This window comes from Lissotriton vulgaris, chromosome 10, assembly GCF_964263255.1.
Source record: "Lissotriton vulgaris chromosome 10, aLisVul1.2, whole genome shotgun sequence".
Classification (NCBI taxonomy): domain Eukaryota; kingdom Metazoa; phylum Chordata; class Amphibia; order Caudata; family Salamandridae; genus Lissotriton; species Lissotriton vulgaris.
In genome coordinates this window covers 1,020,178,771-1,020,195,035 of record NC_141698.1, presented here as the reverse complement: position 1 = coordinate 1,020,195,035, position 16,265 = coordinate 1,020,178,771, and the positions used below count along the sequence as shown (strand labels likewise).

Genomic DNA, 16,265 nt, shown 5'->3' with positions numbered 1-16,265 from the left:
TGTAATGACTGGTCACTCCACACAACACTTTCCACGTGTCTCACTCCTCATGTGCACGAGGTTCCCTCTGCACCTTCTAGCAACCTACTTTCATGTATCCCCAGAATTGCTGTATCTGATTTATGTTGTTGTATCTTGTGTATGGTGGTTGTATCTGCTTTATGTTGTTGTATCTTGTGTCTGGTGGCTGTATCTGCTTTATGTTGCTTGTATCTTGTGTATGGTGGTTGTATTTGCTTTATGTTGTTGTATCTTGTGTCTGGCGGCTGTATCTGATTTATGTTGCTTGAATCTTGTGTCTGGTGGCTGTATCTGATTTATGTTGCTTGTATCTCTTGTCTGGTGGCTGTATCTGATTTATGTTGCTTGAATCTTGTGTCTGGTGGCTGTATCTGATTTATGTTGTTGTATCTTATGTCTGGTGGCTGTATCTGCTTTATGTTTCTTGTATTTTGTGTCTGGTGGCTGTATCTGCTTTATGTTGCTTGTATCTTGTGTCTGGTGGCAGTATCTGATTTATGTTGCTTGTATCTTGTGTCTGGTGGCTGTATCTGATTTATGTTGCTTGTATCTTGTGTCTGGTGGCTGTATCTGCTTTATGTTGCTTGTATCTTGTGTCTGGTGGCAGTATCTGATTTATGTTGTTGTATCTTGTGTCTGGTGGCTGTATCTGATGTATGTTGCTTGTATCTTTTGTCTGGTGGCTGTATTTGCTTTATGTTGTTGTATCTTGTGTCTGGTGGCTGTATCTGCTTTATGTTGCTTGTATCTTGTGTCTGGTGGCAGTATCTGATTTATGTTGCTTGTATCTTGTGTCTGGTGGCTGTATCTGATTTATGTTGCTTGTATCTTGTGTCTGGTGGCTGTATCTGCTTTATGTTGCTTTTATCTTGTGTCTGGTGGCTGTATCTGATTTATGTTGCTTGTATCTTGTGTCTGGTGGCTGTATTTGGCATATGAGGCCTGCTTCATACGTCAGAGGGCTGCACCATGGTGTATCCGGATATGCTTGGTGTATTATGGCTGTTTGTCGGTGTGATGCCTGGATTCCATGTATAAAGGCAGCATCCTTCATATGAAGAATCCATTCTGTGCATACACGTATGTAGCCTTTGACGCGTGTATCCCACATGTGAGGCTCTGTCTCCTGTGTGTGATGTCTGTATCTGGCCTGTCAGCCGTGGTGTCTGTGTCTAGTGTCTGTGTTTGGGGTGTGGGCGCTGCACTTATGCTGGGGTCAGTATACCCCTTTAACGTCATGGCTTCACCTCTTGTGACGTCGTTGTGGCAAAGCGTTTGTGACTTCACATCCTTATCTGGAGAAGAATTGACGTCAGTTCCCGTGAGGTCAGATACTTTCCGGCCTTTCACTGCTGCTTTTACTGACCTGTTCTTTTCAGGTCTGGCCTAGACCCGTCTTTAGCTCTCGGGAGCCCCTCGGACCGGTAACACCCCGATACTGGCTTCAGTAAATAAGGAATGTTTATTTATTCATACATACTTCAAAGTCCCATAATTTGGGGGTATCACTGTACGACTCCCTCGTGAACCCCATTGTGGCAGCCCCCTTGGACCACCAGGAAACGTCCGAGCTGGCGTCTGCAGTACCTCCCCCCTGACTCCTCCGCTGCGGACATGCCCAGGATTACACAATGCCAGGCAGCCTGGGGTCATGAGCTGGGATTAATGGGAAAAACCGAAAGCTGCCCCCGGCTGTGGTGACGTCATGGGAGTGCAGTCCCGGGGCGGGGGCGGGTCTGAGCGGCCCTACATAAGATGCCGAGGTAGAGGAGGGTGGACAGCAGCGGCAGTGACCCCCAGCAACACCTGGAGCTCCAGCACTGCAAGGGGCAGGAGGAAACACTCACATCTGGAGCTCTTGAATACCAGGGTACAGAATCTCTAGCACCTGGGGAGCCCCAGGGCCACATCTGGAGCACCTGGAGAATCAGCACCTCTGGAGGTGAAGGGCAACATCTGGAGTCCGGTGCCAGAGGAGCATATCCACATCTGGGGCTCAGCTCTCAGGAGCCCGGCGGCAGACCCCATCCCTTGCACAAGTAGCGGGGTCCGAGTCCTCGCCCTCATCATGGAGGCGGACCCTCAGCACATGAAGACCCTTTATGACGCCCGGGGCTTCCTGACGTCAGTGCCAGTGCTGCACCCGGAGGAGCTGGAGGGCGCTAGAAGGGCCTTCGAGGAGCTGGAGCAGGAGTTTGGTAGGTGCAGGGAGGGCAGCCTTATCTCTCGAGCTTATTTATGCGGGCCTTGCGTCATGCTTGCATCATGCTAAGTGGTACATGCACGAGGCAAAGCCCCAAGCCAAATTCATGAAGCCCCGCAAAGCCAATCTGTGTGGCCCTGCGTGGCTTCACAAATATGGAGAAAGGCAACGCAGCGCAAATCACTGCGTTGCGTTACTCTGCGCCCGGAAGGCGTTCCATGGGCGTTGCGAAGGGTGTCGCAACTCATCGTTTTTGACGCAGATTTACAAGGTCTTGTAAATCTAGGAATGTGTTAAAATATTATGGCTCCCAAGGTGAGGCCTAACGAGGAGAAATATCTTTATTTGGTTATATCTTGTGTCTGGTGACTGTATCTGCTTTATGTTGCTTGTGTTTTGTGTCTGGTGGCTGCATCTGCTTTATGTTGTTGTATCTTGTGTCTGGTGGCTGCATCTGCTTTATGTTGTTGTATCTTGTATCTGGTGGCTGTATCTGCTTTATGTTGTTGTATCTTGTGTCTGGTGACTGTATCTGCTTTATGTTGCTTGTATCTTGTGTCTGGTGGCTGTATCTGCTTTATGTTGTTTGTATCTTGTGTCTGGTGACTGTATCTGCTTTATGTTGCTTGTATCTTGTGTCTGGTGGCTGTATCTGCTTTATGTTGCTTGTATCTTGTGTCTGGTGGCTGTGTCAAGAGTATGACTACTGTATCTGCTTTATGTTGCTTGTATCTTGTGTCTGGTGGCTGTATCTCCTTTATGTTGCTTGTATCTTGTGTCTGGTGGCTGTATCTCCTTTATGTTGCTTGTATCTTGTGTATGGTGGCTGTATCAAGAGTATGATTGCTGTATCTGCTTTATCTTGCTTGTGTCTTGTGTCTGGTGGCAGTATCTGCTTTATGTTGTTTGTATCTTGTGTCTGGTGGCTGTATCTTCTTTATGTTGGTCGTATCTTGTGTATGGTGGCTGTATCTGCTTTATGTTGCTTGTGTCTTGTGTATGGTGGCTGTAAAGAGGAGAAATATCTTTATTTCTACTTGTTTTCAACTTTCCATGTGCGCTGCATTCTGCGGCTCACCTAGAAAGAGTAAAATGCCTCTATGGATTCTTTATATGCTGTAAGGTGCCCCTTCTTGCGCTAATACAATCCTGCCTGTAACACAGGCAGTGCTGCACCATGGTGCAAGGGTGCCAGCATTGACACTAGGCTGCAGAAACGGTGCCAGCGCAGGGAGAAAGGAAAACAATGCACCGTATTGGATAAATGCGGCGCGTACCTGCCCTTTTCCAGTGGCGCAGGGCAGTGCAGGAATGTTTTTAGCTGCGCAGCTCGGTGCCACCATTCCCATATATAAGCCCCTCCGTTTAGAGGCCTCTCGGTGTAGAGACCAACCCCCCTCCTTGTGTCCCCTGCAGGCTGGGTCTAAAATGGGGTGGCAAGGTGAGCAAAAGAACGATGGATTGAACCCAGACCTCTTGACTGGGGGTGAATGTTTGATTTGCTTTGCATTCCGTCCATCATCTGTGTGTCTTTTCCTTTCTCACCCTGCAGGGAAGGAGCACGCCCAGTACAGCCTGCACAACGCCCACCTGCGCCTGCCGTGGGTACTGGGCCTCGCCACCCACCCGCACACCCTCCAGGCCATCACCGCTGTGCTGGGGCCCCACGTGGTCCTGCTGGACTCCAGGTTCATCTGTAAATACCCGGCCTCCGACGTGCCCCACCGAGGGAACAGCGCCCCCTACGTGGCCTGGCACCAGGACATCAAGTAAGTCAGACTGCGGGGTGCTGGCTCCAGGGTGGGGGAGGGGAGGGCTCAGCAGGGGTGATGTGTCTGTTTGTACTTCAAGGGTAAGGCCAAAGGATGGCATTCCTGTCCCCTCAGCCTGGTGAGGTCTGATTGTCAGGCTACCTGGTGGGCACCATGTGGTGTTAAATACACAGGGCGGTGCGGGGTGCACACACAGCATAGATTACAGCATCTTTCATCTAGGCAGTACATGACGGCATAAGGCTGGCTGCACTACCAGACACACATCACCCTGTGTCATCCCGTGCCCTCATGTGCCATCATGTGGCTTATTATGCCCTCATGCACCATCCTGTGCCATCATATGCCATCCTGTCCCTCCACGTGTTATCCTATGCCCGTTGTATGCCATCCTGTGTCATCATGTGCTATCCTGTGCCCTCATGTGTCACCCTCTGCCCTCATGTGCTATTTTGTGTCCTCTTGTGCCATTCTGTGCCATCATATGCCATCCTGTGCCCTCATGTGTCAAAATGTGCCATCCATGCCTTGATGTGCCATCCTGTGTCATCAATAGCCATCCTGTGCCCTTGTGTGCCATCCTGTGCCCTCATGGGCCGTACTGTGCTCTCATGTATTATCCTGTACCATCATGTTCCATCCTGTGCCCTCATGTACCATCCCATATCCTCATGTGCTATCCTCTGCCCTCATGTGCCATACTGTGCTCTCATGGGTTATTCTGTATCATCATGTGCCATCCTGTGCCATCCTATACATTTATGTGCCATCCTGTGCCCTCATGTGCCATCCTGTGCCCTCATGTGTCATCCTGAGCCCTCATGTGCTATGATGTGACCTCATGTGCCATCCTGTGCCCTCATGTGCCATTCTATGCCCTCATGTGCCATCCTGTCATGTGCCATACTGTGCTCTCATAGGTTATTCTGTATCATCATGTGCCATCCTATACATTTATGTGCCATCCTGTGCCTTCATGTGTCATCCTGAGCCCTCATGTGCTATGATGTGACTTCATGTGCCATCCTGTGCCCTCATGTGCCATCCTGTGCCCTCATGTGCCATTCTATGCCCTCATGTGCCATCCTGTCATGTGCCATCCTGTGCCCTCATGTGCCATCCTCTTGCCCCGGGGTCTGCGGATATTTGGCTGACAGTGTCCTCCTCCTTTTACTTCCAGGTATTGGGGCTTCGAGGGGGCCCGGTGGCCTCAGTGTGGCTTGCCCTGGATGACGTAGACGCAGAGAATGGTGTCCTGCAGGTTATTCCAGGTATGGATAAACTCCCATAGTCAATGCATGCATCACAACAGCCTGGAGCTGTAACACTGATTGGCTGAGAATGGGGGATGGGCTAATACTCTACTGGTGAGCCCCAATGTAATCACATAAGAATCTAGGACAGGGCTCCACAGCATGGGAGATAGATAGGCCATCTCTTTACCTTGAGCCCCAGTGTCGTGACATAGGGATCTGGGACAGGACTATACAGCTGGGGAGGCCATCTGTTAACCAAGGAGCCTCAATGTCGCGACATAGGGATGTGGGAGAGAGTTACACAGAATGGAAGACGGTGCATTCATTCACAATGAGTCAGAGTCCAGACAAGCAGGGGTGCAGAAGGCTAATATTGTTGAAGCCCTTGGGCCTTGACTCAGTGGTGTTGACAAATTGTCTACTTCTCTATCGGAGTCCACTGCTGTCCTGACACAGGGATGTTGTCTTTGTACAGAAAGTCTGGAGATAGAACGCGGGCTCCACACAGGTTCTTACGCCCTCAGCACCATGTGGGTCACAACTATATCTCAGGATGGAGCAAGTTCATGCTGCTATGTATGAACGCCCCAGTGTGATCAGAGGGATCCGTGCCAGGGTCGGATTGGTAAGGGGGCTCTTGGGCGATGGGCGATGGGCTGGTATCTGAGTTGCAGCTGTGGGCCGCTTTTTTGGGCAGCGTGGTGGCCGATATGGGATGACTATGCTGCTCCACCCAGTGGGGGCCTGAGCAGCCTTTGCGGAGGCAGATGGACCTCCGTTACCCCCCTTTTACCAAGGGGGCGGAGGTATCATTCCCAGTCTCCGGCTGGCCCCGCCCATTAATGTATGCAGATTGAGCAGGGGCAGGGGGGCTGAGCTTAGGTGGCCTCACTTATATTCAGGTGTGGTTCACCAGTGTAAACTATTCCAACAACACAGAGTCCTAGTAACAATCATCGCATTTTTTAAATCTTAGTAAAGTTAAGATAAAACACACCTCTCTTATAGAAATCCCCCAACTTCTATTTATAACACTGAAGCAATGTTTAAAAAAAGACGGGTGCGGAGTTACAAGTCAATTGCGTCACATTTATGCCGTTGTTGCTTCACTTCTGTGACTCAGCGGCGGCGTAAACCATGCACCACGTTGCGACTTATTTACAACCTGACGCATCTAGGGAGATGCGTCATGTTGTGAAGCCCTGCACCACATTAAACCTGCGTCAGGTTTAAGGTATGCAGGGTGGGCGTTCCGTCAGAAAAAAACTCGTAAAAGTGACGGTGTGAAATCTACAAGATTTCACAGTCATTTTTCAGAGGCTGCTGCGACGAAACCTTACGACTGCTTCAAGCAGGCGTAAGGAGTGGGTCAGCACGTTAGGTATGGGCGGTCCCTGAACATTGCTGGAGTAGCGTTGCGCCTGCGACATGACTCCAGCCATGCACCGACCTTACACCATCAGCTGCGACACGCATCTGTCTATCCCTGCGCCACGGTGTGCTGCATTGTAAATGCGACGCATCCGTGGTGGCGCAAGGAGAATTGCGAATCGCATTGTTACTGGTGCATCACTGCTAATCTGCAGGGATGCGCCAGTCCTTGTAAATCTTCCCCGCAATCTGCAAATGTGGGGCTCTTTTTTCAGGGTGCCCGGGCCAACTTTTTTCAAAGCCAATCAAACCCTGACCCGTGCTTTACTGTACAGCTGGAGCGGGGGGACACGAGGTCCTAACAGAGGGACGCTGCTTATGGTTCTACAGGCAGAGATGTCTTTGCCTGTAAACACGGGCACCACTGCCTTGAAAGAGTGATATTGGACAGGGTTGGCCAGACAGGGCTCTAGTAGGAGCCTACAATCTTCACCCAGATTAGTGTCAGAGGCTAGACTCCTGGGGGCTGGGGAGGCCTCGATGAAAGATCCCCAGGGTCCTCGCGGGGGTTCTAGTGTTCAGAGATGGCTCTCTCTTTATTTAGAAGCCGCAGTCCTCTGTTAGATGAAAAACATCCTTTACCATGTGTCTTTTCCATGCATGCCTTTACCACGCTTCCTTTACCACGCAAATACCTTTACCACGCAGTCTTTTCCTGCATGCGTTTACCACGCTTCCTTTACCACGCAAATGCCTTTACCACACAGTCTTTTCCATGCATGCCTTTACCATGCAGATGCCTTTACCACGCAGTCTTTTCCACGCATCCTTTACCACGCTTCCTTTACAACCGAGATGCCTTTACCACACAGTCTTTTCCACGCATGCCTTTACCACGCTTCTTTTACCACGCAGATGCCTTTACCACGCATGATAATTAAAGGTAAATGTGTGTATAATTATTGTGGGTGTGGCCCGTGCAGACACCTCATTTTAGACAGAGGCGGGGACTGCATGAGTACCCAGGCCAGGAATCAGTGCCCCCCTTACTCCAACCCTCTTTTCTTCTGCAGGAAGTCACAAACAAGGTGTCCTGGAGCACCGCACAGCAATGACCCCCGGAAACATGCTGTCCACCAATCAGGAGATTCCGCGGCACCTGGTGGATGCAGAGAAGGCGGTGGAGTGTCCTCTTCAGGCTGGGCAGATGTCGGTGAGTTCACAGAGCTCTTGTCGTTTCCTGGACTCATGTCTCACAGTTGTGGTTATTCCCACAGGCAAACAAGCAAGGGGTTACTGCAACGTTACGAAGTAACATGAAAAGCCATGATACTGAAGCCCGGTGCATTGTGGGTGTCAGGCAGACCAGTAATTCCCCCACTTATAAATGAGGCAGCCGGGAAGTGGGCGGGGCCAAGACATCCATCAATTTATGGCACCGCCCTTCCCATAATGAGCCTTTTGTCTCCATTACTGTGTACTCACAAACCCCCTTAAAGGTGCCCCAGAACTGTGTACTCACAGCCCCCCTTAAAGGTGCCCCAGAACTGTGTACTCACTACGCCCCCTTAAAGGTCCCCAGAACTGTGTACTCACTACCCCCCTTAAAGGTCCCCAGAACTGTGTACTCACTACCCCCCCCCTTAAGGGTGCCCATGTACTGTGTACTCACTACCCCACCATAAGGGTGCCCATGTACTGTGTACTCACTACCCCACCTTAAGGGTGCCCATGTACTGTACCTCTCTGTACTTACAGCTTTCTTTGAGGGTGCGCCAGCACTGTGGACTCACAGCTCCCCATGACGGTGCACCAACCTGTGTACTCACAGCTTTCTATGAGGGTGCGTCAACTCTGTGTACTCTGTACTCACAGCTCCCCCGGGTGCACTCACACTGTGTACTCACAGCTTACCATAGAGAAGCGCCCACACCGTGTACTCACAGCTCCCCCTGGGCATGCACCTGCACTGTGTACTCACAGCTCCCCCTGGGGTGCACCAGCACTGTGTACTCACAGCTCCCCCTGGGGTGCACCAGCACTGTGTACTCACAGCTCCCCCGAGGTGCACCAGCACTGTGTACTCACAGTTCCCCCGAGGTGCACCAGTACTGTGTACTCACAGTTCCCCCTGGGCATGCACCAGCACTGTGTACTCACAGCTCCCCTGGGGTGCACCAGCGCTGTGCACTCGCAGCTTTCCTTGGGGTGCACCAGCACTGTGTACTCACAGCTCCCCCTGGGGTGCACCAGCGCTGTGCACTCACAGCTCCCCCTGGGGTGCACCAGCACTGTGTACTCACAGCTCCCCCGAGGTGCACCAGCACTGTGTACTCACAGTTCCCCCGAGGTGCACCAGTACTGTGTACTCACAGTTCCCCCTGGGCATGCACCAGCACTGTGTACTCACAGCTCCCCTGGGGTGCACCAGCGCTGTGCACTCGCAGCTTTCCTTGGGGTGCACCAGCACTGTGTACTCACAGCTCCCCCTGGGGTGCACCCGCACTGTGTACTCACAGCTCCCCGGGGTGCACCCGCACTGTGTACTCACAGCTCCCCCGAGGTGCACCAGCACTGTGTACTCACAGTTCCCCAAGAGGTGCACCAGCACTGTGTACTCACAGCTCCCCCTGGGGTGCACCAGCGCTGTGCACTCACAGCTTTCCTTCGGGTGCCTCAGAACTATGTACTCAGTTTCCCCTTGAGGTGCACCTCAGGGCGCTGCCTGTCTTTTCTCTGTCCCATATCCAGTGCATAATTTGTGCCTGTGTTTTCCGGTGCTTTTCTGTAAACAAAGGCACATATGTCTGAGAAACCACCATATGGTGGCAGTGTGTGTGTATTTTTAACTAACGTTCATTAGTAGAGAACTAAATGATTTAATATAGCTTTAAAAAAATGACAAAACTTAAAGGTAAAAAAGTGACGCGGGCAGTGCCAGCTGCAGTGGACCAGTGAGTAACACATTGGGCCCTGGCACTTACATTTTTGGCAGATAAGCACGGCTCATATCCTTCATTTCTCTCGTCAGATCCACGACGGGCTGACAGTCCACGCCAGTGAACCCAACACGTCCCACAGACGCAGATGTGGCTTCGTTATTCGCTACGTCCCCACCACAGCCTACCCCGTGGAGGTGAGTACAATCCTCTCCTTCATACTGTCTGAGTATGAATGTGTGTCAGTGGGATTATTAGACGACAAGAGTGACAGTGTGGACTGTATGTGTTTGTGTGTGTGCATCCACGCACGTGTGTTTGTGTGCGTGCATTTCTACTCGTAACTGTGTGTGTTTGGGGATTTAGATAGTTTTGGTTGTTAGTTACGTAAGAGAGGCAGGTTTGAAGGTTCAATAGTTTGGGGATTTATAGCCTGATTCATGAAAGACCCGTTTTGCGAGTCTGTAATAGCAATTCATAAGGAATCGCTATTACAGGCTCGCAAAACGGGATTCATGTAGGAATCGCAAAATAAAATGCGATTCCTACATATTTCTTATTTGCGATTAGCAAATTGCTAATCGCAAATAAGGAATAACTCCCCATTCATTCCTATGGGCCAAAAGGGCCATAGGAATGAATAGGGAGTATTCCTTATTTGCGATTAGCAATTAGCTAATCGCAAATAAGATAGCGATTTAAAGGGTGCCAGGGGTGTCCAAAGGACACCCTGTAGCACCCCTTAAATGCAAATTTAAACAGGTGTTGCGCACACACATGTCCAAAGGAAATGTGTGTGTGCAACATGCAACTTAGAAAAATGCTTTTAAAAGCATTTTTCTAAGTTTTCGGTATTTACCACGAGGTTTGACTTCGCGGTAAATAGCGGCCCGAAATAGTGAATTCGCAATTTGAAAATGGATGATGAATTGCATGTAATTCCTCGCAAATTTGCGAATTCGCTATAACCGATTTTTGCATTTGGGATGATGAATCCCAAATGCAAAAAATAGCGCTCGCAAAGGGCCAGATTCTCAGAATCTGGCCCTTTGCGAGCCGATTTCAGCTTGATGAATCAGGCTGTTAGATCGCTTTGGTTGTTAGTTATATAAGAGAGGCAGGTTTGAAGGTTCAATAGTTTGGGGATTTAGATAGTTTTGGTTGTTAGTTATATAAGAGAGGCAGGTTTGAAGGTTCAATAGTTTGGGGATTTAGATAGTCTTGGTTGTTAGTTATATAAGAGAGGCAGGTTTGAAGGTTCAATAGTTTGGGGCTTTAGATAGTTTTGGTTGTTAGTTATTTAAGAGAGGCAAGTTTGAAGGTTCAATAGTTTGGGGATTTAGATCGCTTTGGTTGTTAGTTATATAAGAGAGGCAGGTTTGAAGGTTCAATAGTTTGGGGATTTAGTTAGTTTGGGTAGCTAGGTTGTTCTATAAGAGATGCAGGTTTGAAGGTTCAATAGTTTGGGGAGTTTGATAGTTATGGTTGTTAGTTATATAAGAGAGGCAGGTTTGAAGGTTCAATAGTTTTGGGATTTAGATCGCTTTGGTTGTTAGTTATATAAGAGAGGCAGGTTTGAAGGTTCAATAGTTTGGGGATTTAGATAGTTATGGTTGTTAGTTATATAAGAGAGGCAGGTTTGAAGGTTCAATAGTTTGGGGATTTAGATAGTTATGGTTGTTAGTTATATAAGAGAGGCAGGTTTGAAGGTTTAATAGTTTGGGGATTTAGATAGTTATGGTTGTTAGTTATATAAGAGAGGCAGGTTTGAAGGTTCAATAGTTTGGGGATTTAGATAGTTGTGGTTGTTAGTTATATAAGCGAGGCAGGTTTGAAGGTTCAATAGTTTGGGGATTTAGATAGTTTGGGTAGTTAGGTTGTTCTATAAGAGAGGCAGGTTTGAATGCTAGATAGTTTGGGGATTTAGCTAGCGATGGTTCTTAGGCTGTTTTGAAAGAGAGGGAAGGTTTATGGTTAGTTATTGTTGTAGAGTACACGCTTTAGAGATTCGGTTGATCGTGCCCTTTTCTCCCTCTCTACATGACACCAGTGTAGGTCCTCTATGATAAGGTCTTGTATTCTCCCACGTCTGAATGCCCTAATTTTAATGCACTTCTCTCCTCTCTGATTCCAGGACCCCGAGCGCCCCCGATCCTTCCCCGCCACCGTGCTTGTTGCAGGAACAGATGAATTCCAGCACTTTACAGATCATGCACCCAACTTTTTCTCCAAGACCTTCTGACACCTCTGCAGAGCATCATCAGGAGACACCTTCCTCTCTTCATGTAGTTCATAACTGCCAGTAACATGCTGCTGCATGGTGCAGGTTCATTCCTGATCTCAGATGGAGCCCTATAGGTTCAAATATGTATTTCCTCTTTTTTAACATCTTGCAGTGAGCCTCAATATTGTCTACAATAATGTTCGGATGGTAGGCCAAAAGGTGCTGCAATTGTTACCGTAAAACAAACAATTGCGGTTTCAGAAATTGATAATGTGAATTCCTTTTTGCACTGCACTGCACTTTCATTAGAAAGCACACGCCTGCATCCTGTTTTGGAATCTCAGCTGCCTGACTATATGTAAATTTTATTTTATTGATGTTTATTTATTGAGCTAAACATACAGCTGGAAGACAGATTTACAGTCAAAAGTGCGAATGTCTTTTTGTATTCTTTTTCTACAAAAGTAAAATAAAAATGTATCAATACATTTTGGATAAGAGTACCACTTTTCATTTTCAACACATCTTGATGATTCCAGCTTGAGAAATATGTAACGAGGAGGCTGGTCTCATTTTAAGCATGAATTTGGATACATGCCGGTACATGAGGAACTCTAGATCAATTTACTTCGATCTAGAAGTCTAGGGGACGTCCCACTAGGACCATCTTCACCCCTGCTCATCGCCACTGGCCTCACTAACAAGCCCGCATTTTTACATATCGATCATTGAGTGACTATATATATACATATGATATGATTGACATAAAAGAGGGGATATATCCTGTGGTAATGTTGCAGTTTTCATGCAGGATGCCTCTGACAAAGCACCCACAAGCATCAAACATCCACAAGCAACAGACATCCACAAGCATCAGACATCCACAAGCATCAGACAACCACAAGCATCAGACTTCCACAAGCATCAGACATCCACAAGCGTCAGGCATCCACAAGCGTCAGGCATCCTCAAGCGTCAGGTATGCACAAGTGTCATGCATGCAAAAGCTTCAAGCATTCACAAACATCAGACATCCACAAATGTCAGACATCCACAAGTGTCAGACATCCACAAGCATCAGGCATCAACTAGCAACAGACATCCACAAGCATCAGACATCCACAAGCATCAGACATCCACAAGCATCAGACATCCACAAACAGTAGACATCCACAAACATCAGATATCCACCAGCATCAGGCATCAGGCATCCAAAAGCGTCAGGCATCCACAAGTGTCAGACATCCACAAGCGACAGACATCCTGACGGTTCGTGAATTCTGAACGCGTTTCATAAAGGTCAAGGTTTTGTTACGAATTTGATAGTAGCAAACCGCAACTTGTGAGTGCGGCAAGTACGAGTGATTTCGCCATGTTAGACCGATGGATTCACTACGTATTTAGGGATTTCGTTCTGAACCCTTGAGTTCCATTTTATGCATGGCAGCCATTTTGTGGTTGCCCTCACATAGGCCGATGACTACGGCCGAACAAGTCTTTAGTACACGTACACTTTAGCTGACTTCTGAATGACCTGAGCGAACGGACCTCGTTGCCTGAAGCTGACCTTGTTAAGCCAGTTCCTTGCCCGGTAGCTGATCGAGATTAAGGATCAAAGAACAGGACATTGTTGAGTTTATTGCACACGCACACACCCCTTATCCTACTTCTCATCTGTTTCTGTTCCTTCTTTTATGGCCTATTTATGGTATGGGTTGTGGTCTTTTATTATGGGTTTGTCCGGCCTGTTCGAGAAAGAATGTTGGGCTTTCCCGTTTAATTGATGGTGGGCTGGACAACTGGGAAGTGGGTTTGTTGTCATGCGATACCTTTTGCAATGTTACCTATGATTGGACAAATTGTAACTAGTGGGTGTTTGTCCGGAATGTGATTTTTAGCATAAAAGATGATGTCTCGCTCTACGAAGATTGAGCAGTCTCTGACAAACCTTCTTGTGTCGTACTTCGTAGACCTCTGTTCCTGGTTGCAGCCAATAAATGTGATCTTTGACGTCACCGAGAAGTATCCCGTGTCTCTGTATTCTAAGACAGGTGAACCCGAAGACTTTGGGCGTGCCCCTGGTGCCGCTAGGTTCTAAAACCCAGTTCTTCAGTTGGCGCCCAACATGGGGTGACTTCAGTGGTACCGGTCCAAGCCTGAAGATCGTTAGGAGCTTTGTGAGGAAATTCTGGAAGAGGGCCCCCACTCCATCGACCCCTGCATGTCGGACGTGGACTGAAGGTTTTTGCTGCGAGGCTTCCCGCTTTCCGACGGCTACGAAGGACTGCTGCCCTGACTGTCGCCCTGTCTTGGACCCTTCATGATGATTTGTACAGCGAGACAATAGCCGGATCTTCTGGGTGACGTGATCGATACTTCAGTTAAGTATAAGTGGGTCGCTCCCAGTCCTTAGTCTTGGTTCTTTAGTTTTGATTTGGTACTTGCAAGTGCCAAAGCCGAGGGAATTGTATATTTGTGAGACTATCGTTTTTGGTAATCCCTTGAAGTTTGAAGCTAGATTAGTGAGCGAAGATGCCTGGTCTTAGCAAACTTGGAAAGATATTTTGTTGTAGTTGTAACAGGGATTCCCGATTGGAGAACTCGTGTCTGTTACCTCCGGTTGGAACTCCGACTTATGAGCTCTATTCTAAACATGGCGTGGGCCCCATTACGTATAATGAATTGTGGGTCTGATACACTAGGAAAGACGGTGTCTTAAAATGGCCCCAACATGGTAGCTATGACACCGAGATTTTAGATAATTTGGAAGTTAAACTATTTAAGAAGAAAGCCCGGCCAGCAATGTTTGACTCTTTCCGCCTCTGGCGTAAGGAAGCCGAACAGAAAGCAATTAAACAGGCGAAAAAGATAAAAGAGAAGGGTATATCGATAATGCAAGCAGCTAGGCAGTTTAAAGATAATGAAGAAGATCCAGTGAATGAAAAGTTGCACAGGCAACATAAAATGGCCATCAATAAATGCTATCCAGCGTTGTCACCTCTTTTACAAGGTGCAACGAAGGACCCTGAAAAGGATCCTTTGATGTCACATTTGTTGAGTTCACCACCCCCTTATGTGCAGAGTGCTACGGCACCTCCGCAACATCCAGCTGTTCAGCCTCCTGTTGTTGCTCAGCCGCCAGCTCCTCTTCAGCTGGTTCCTTCTCCTCTGGCGCAGCATTCTCTAGGGCCGCCGACTTTGCTATCAGTTCCGCCTCAAATTCCTATGACTTTTTCTCCTGTACTTGCTACTTCTTTTGTTACTACTCCTACTACTACAGGGGGTGGTGTGGCGATCATTTTCAATAAAAAATATCAGTGTCATTCGGATCCTATCACTTTGAACGGATGTGATGCACTGTTTTTCAAGCTTACTTTAAATCCCAATAATACTCTCACTGGGCTCCTAATGTACTGTCCTCCGGGCACGGTAAATTCTTGGTATACCCAATTGTTGGATTATATTTCATCTGTGCTTATTTCTTCCAGTAATTTCTTTGTTATTGGTGACTTAAATTTACATTTGGATAACCCTAATGATCATTCTGCAGATAACTGCATTACTGATCTTGCCGCTATGAATTTAATTTTACTCAACAAGGGTCCTACCCACAAGGGTGGGCATCTCTTAGATCCTATTTTCTCAAATTCCTCACATATAACATGTCTTCCTGCCTTGCCTGTCTCCTGGTCTGATCATTATCCTGTTAAATTTACTGTAACAAATAATAAAACACAGACTACAGCCAACCCGTCTATGAACTTTAAAAAGAGAGTTTGGAAAAATCTGGACATAGCCGCTTTCAATAAAAATCTGTATGATCTCATGTCCAAATACCCACTCAAATTAGACAATATAAATGCATCTGCCAACTCGGTAAATTCCTGGCTCTCCGAGGCTATAAATACTTGCCTCCCTTTCACAAATAAGAAAAATATTGTCCATAATTCTCCTGCCCAATGGTACAATGAAACCCTCCGTGTTCAGAAATCTCAATGCAAAAGACTAGAGCGAACCTGGAGGAAAGATTATTCCATCGCTGCTGGTCTTCCGTATAAAGCTGAACTGAAACTTTACCACAAGGCCTGTGCTCACACCAGGGCTACTTATGTCAACAACCTGATTACAGAAGCCATGAATAAGTCCAACGTTTTATTTAAGGTGGTACAAGACCTTGCTGGTTCACAGACAGTTGCTATACCCCCTCCTCTCTCCAACACGAAATGTGATGAACTTGCCCAGTACTTCACATCCAAAATCGACAAAATTTATAATGACATAGCAGCCCAGGAGAAATCCAACGTTAGCGTTTATCAATCCCTCACTACTCCTTGCCCTCCCCTGGCCTCATTGAAGATTTGGCCAAATCTTGTACCCGCTACCCTCTTGGAAATTTTAAACAACATTAAGTCTGGCTCACCCATGGACCCCCTACCCATTTCGGTATTACGTCAACTTGAGTTTTCTCAACTTGATGTA

At 47.8% G+C, this 16,265-nt stretch overlaps 1 pseudogene; it reads left to right on the top strand.

Annotated features, from left to right (window-relative positions):
- The first annotated feature begins 2,089 nt into the window (after nucleotides 1-2,089).
- On the top strand, nucleotides 2,090-11,804 carry LOC147689236 (phytanoyl-CoA dioxygenase domain-containing protein 1-like; annotated as a pseudogene).
- The last annotated feature ends 4,461 nt before the right edge of the window (nucleotides 11,805-16,265 follow it).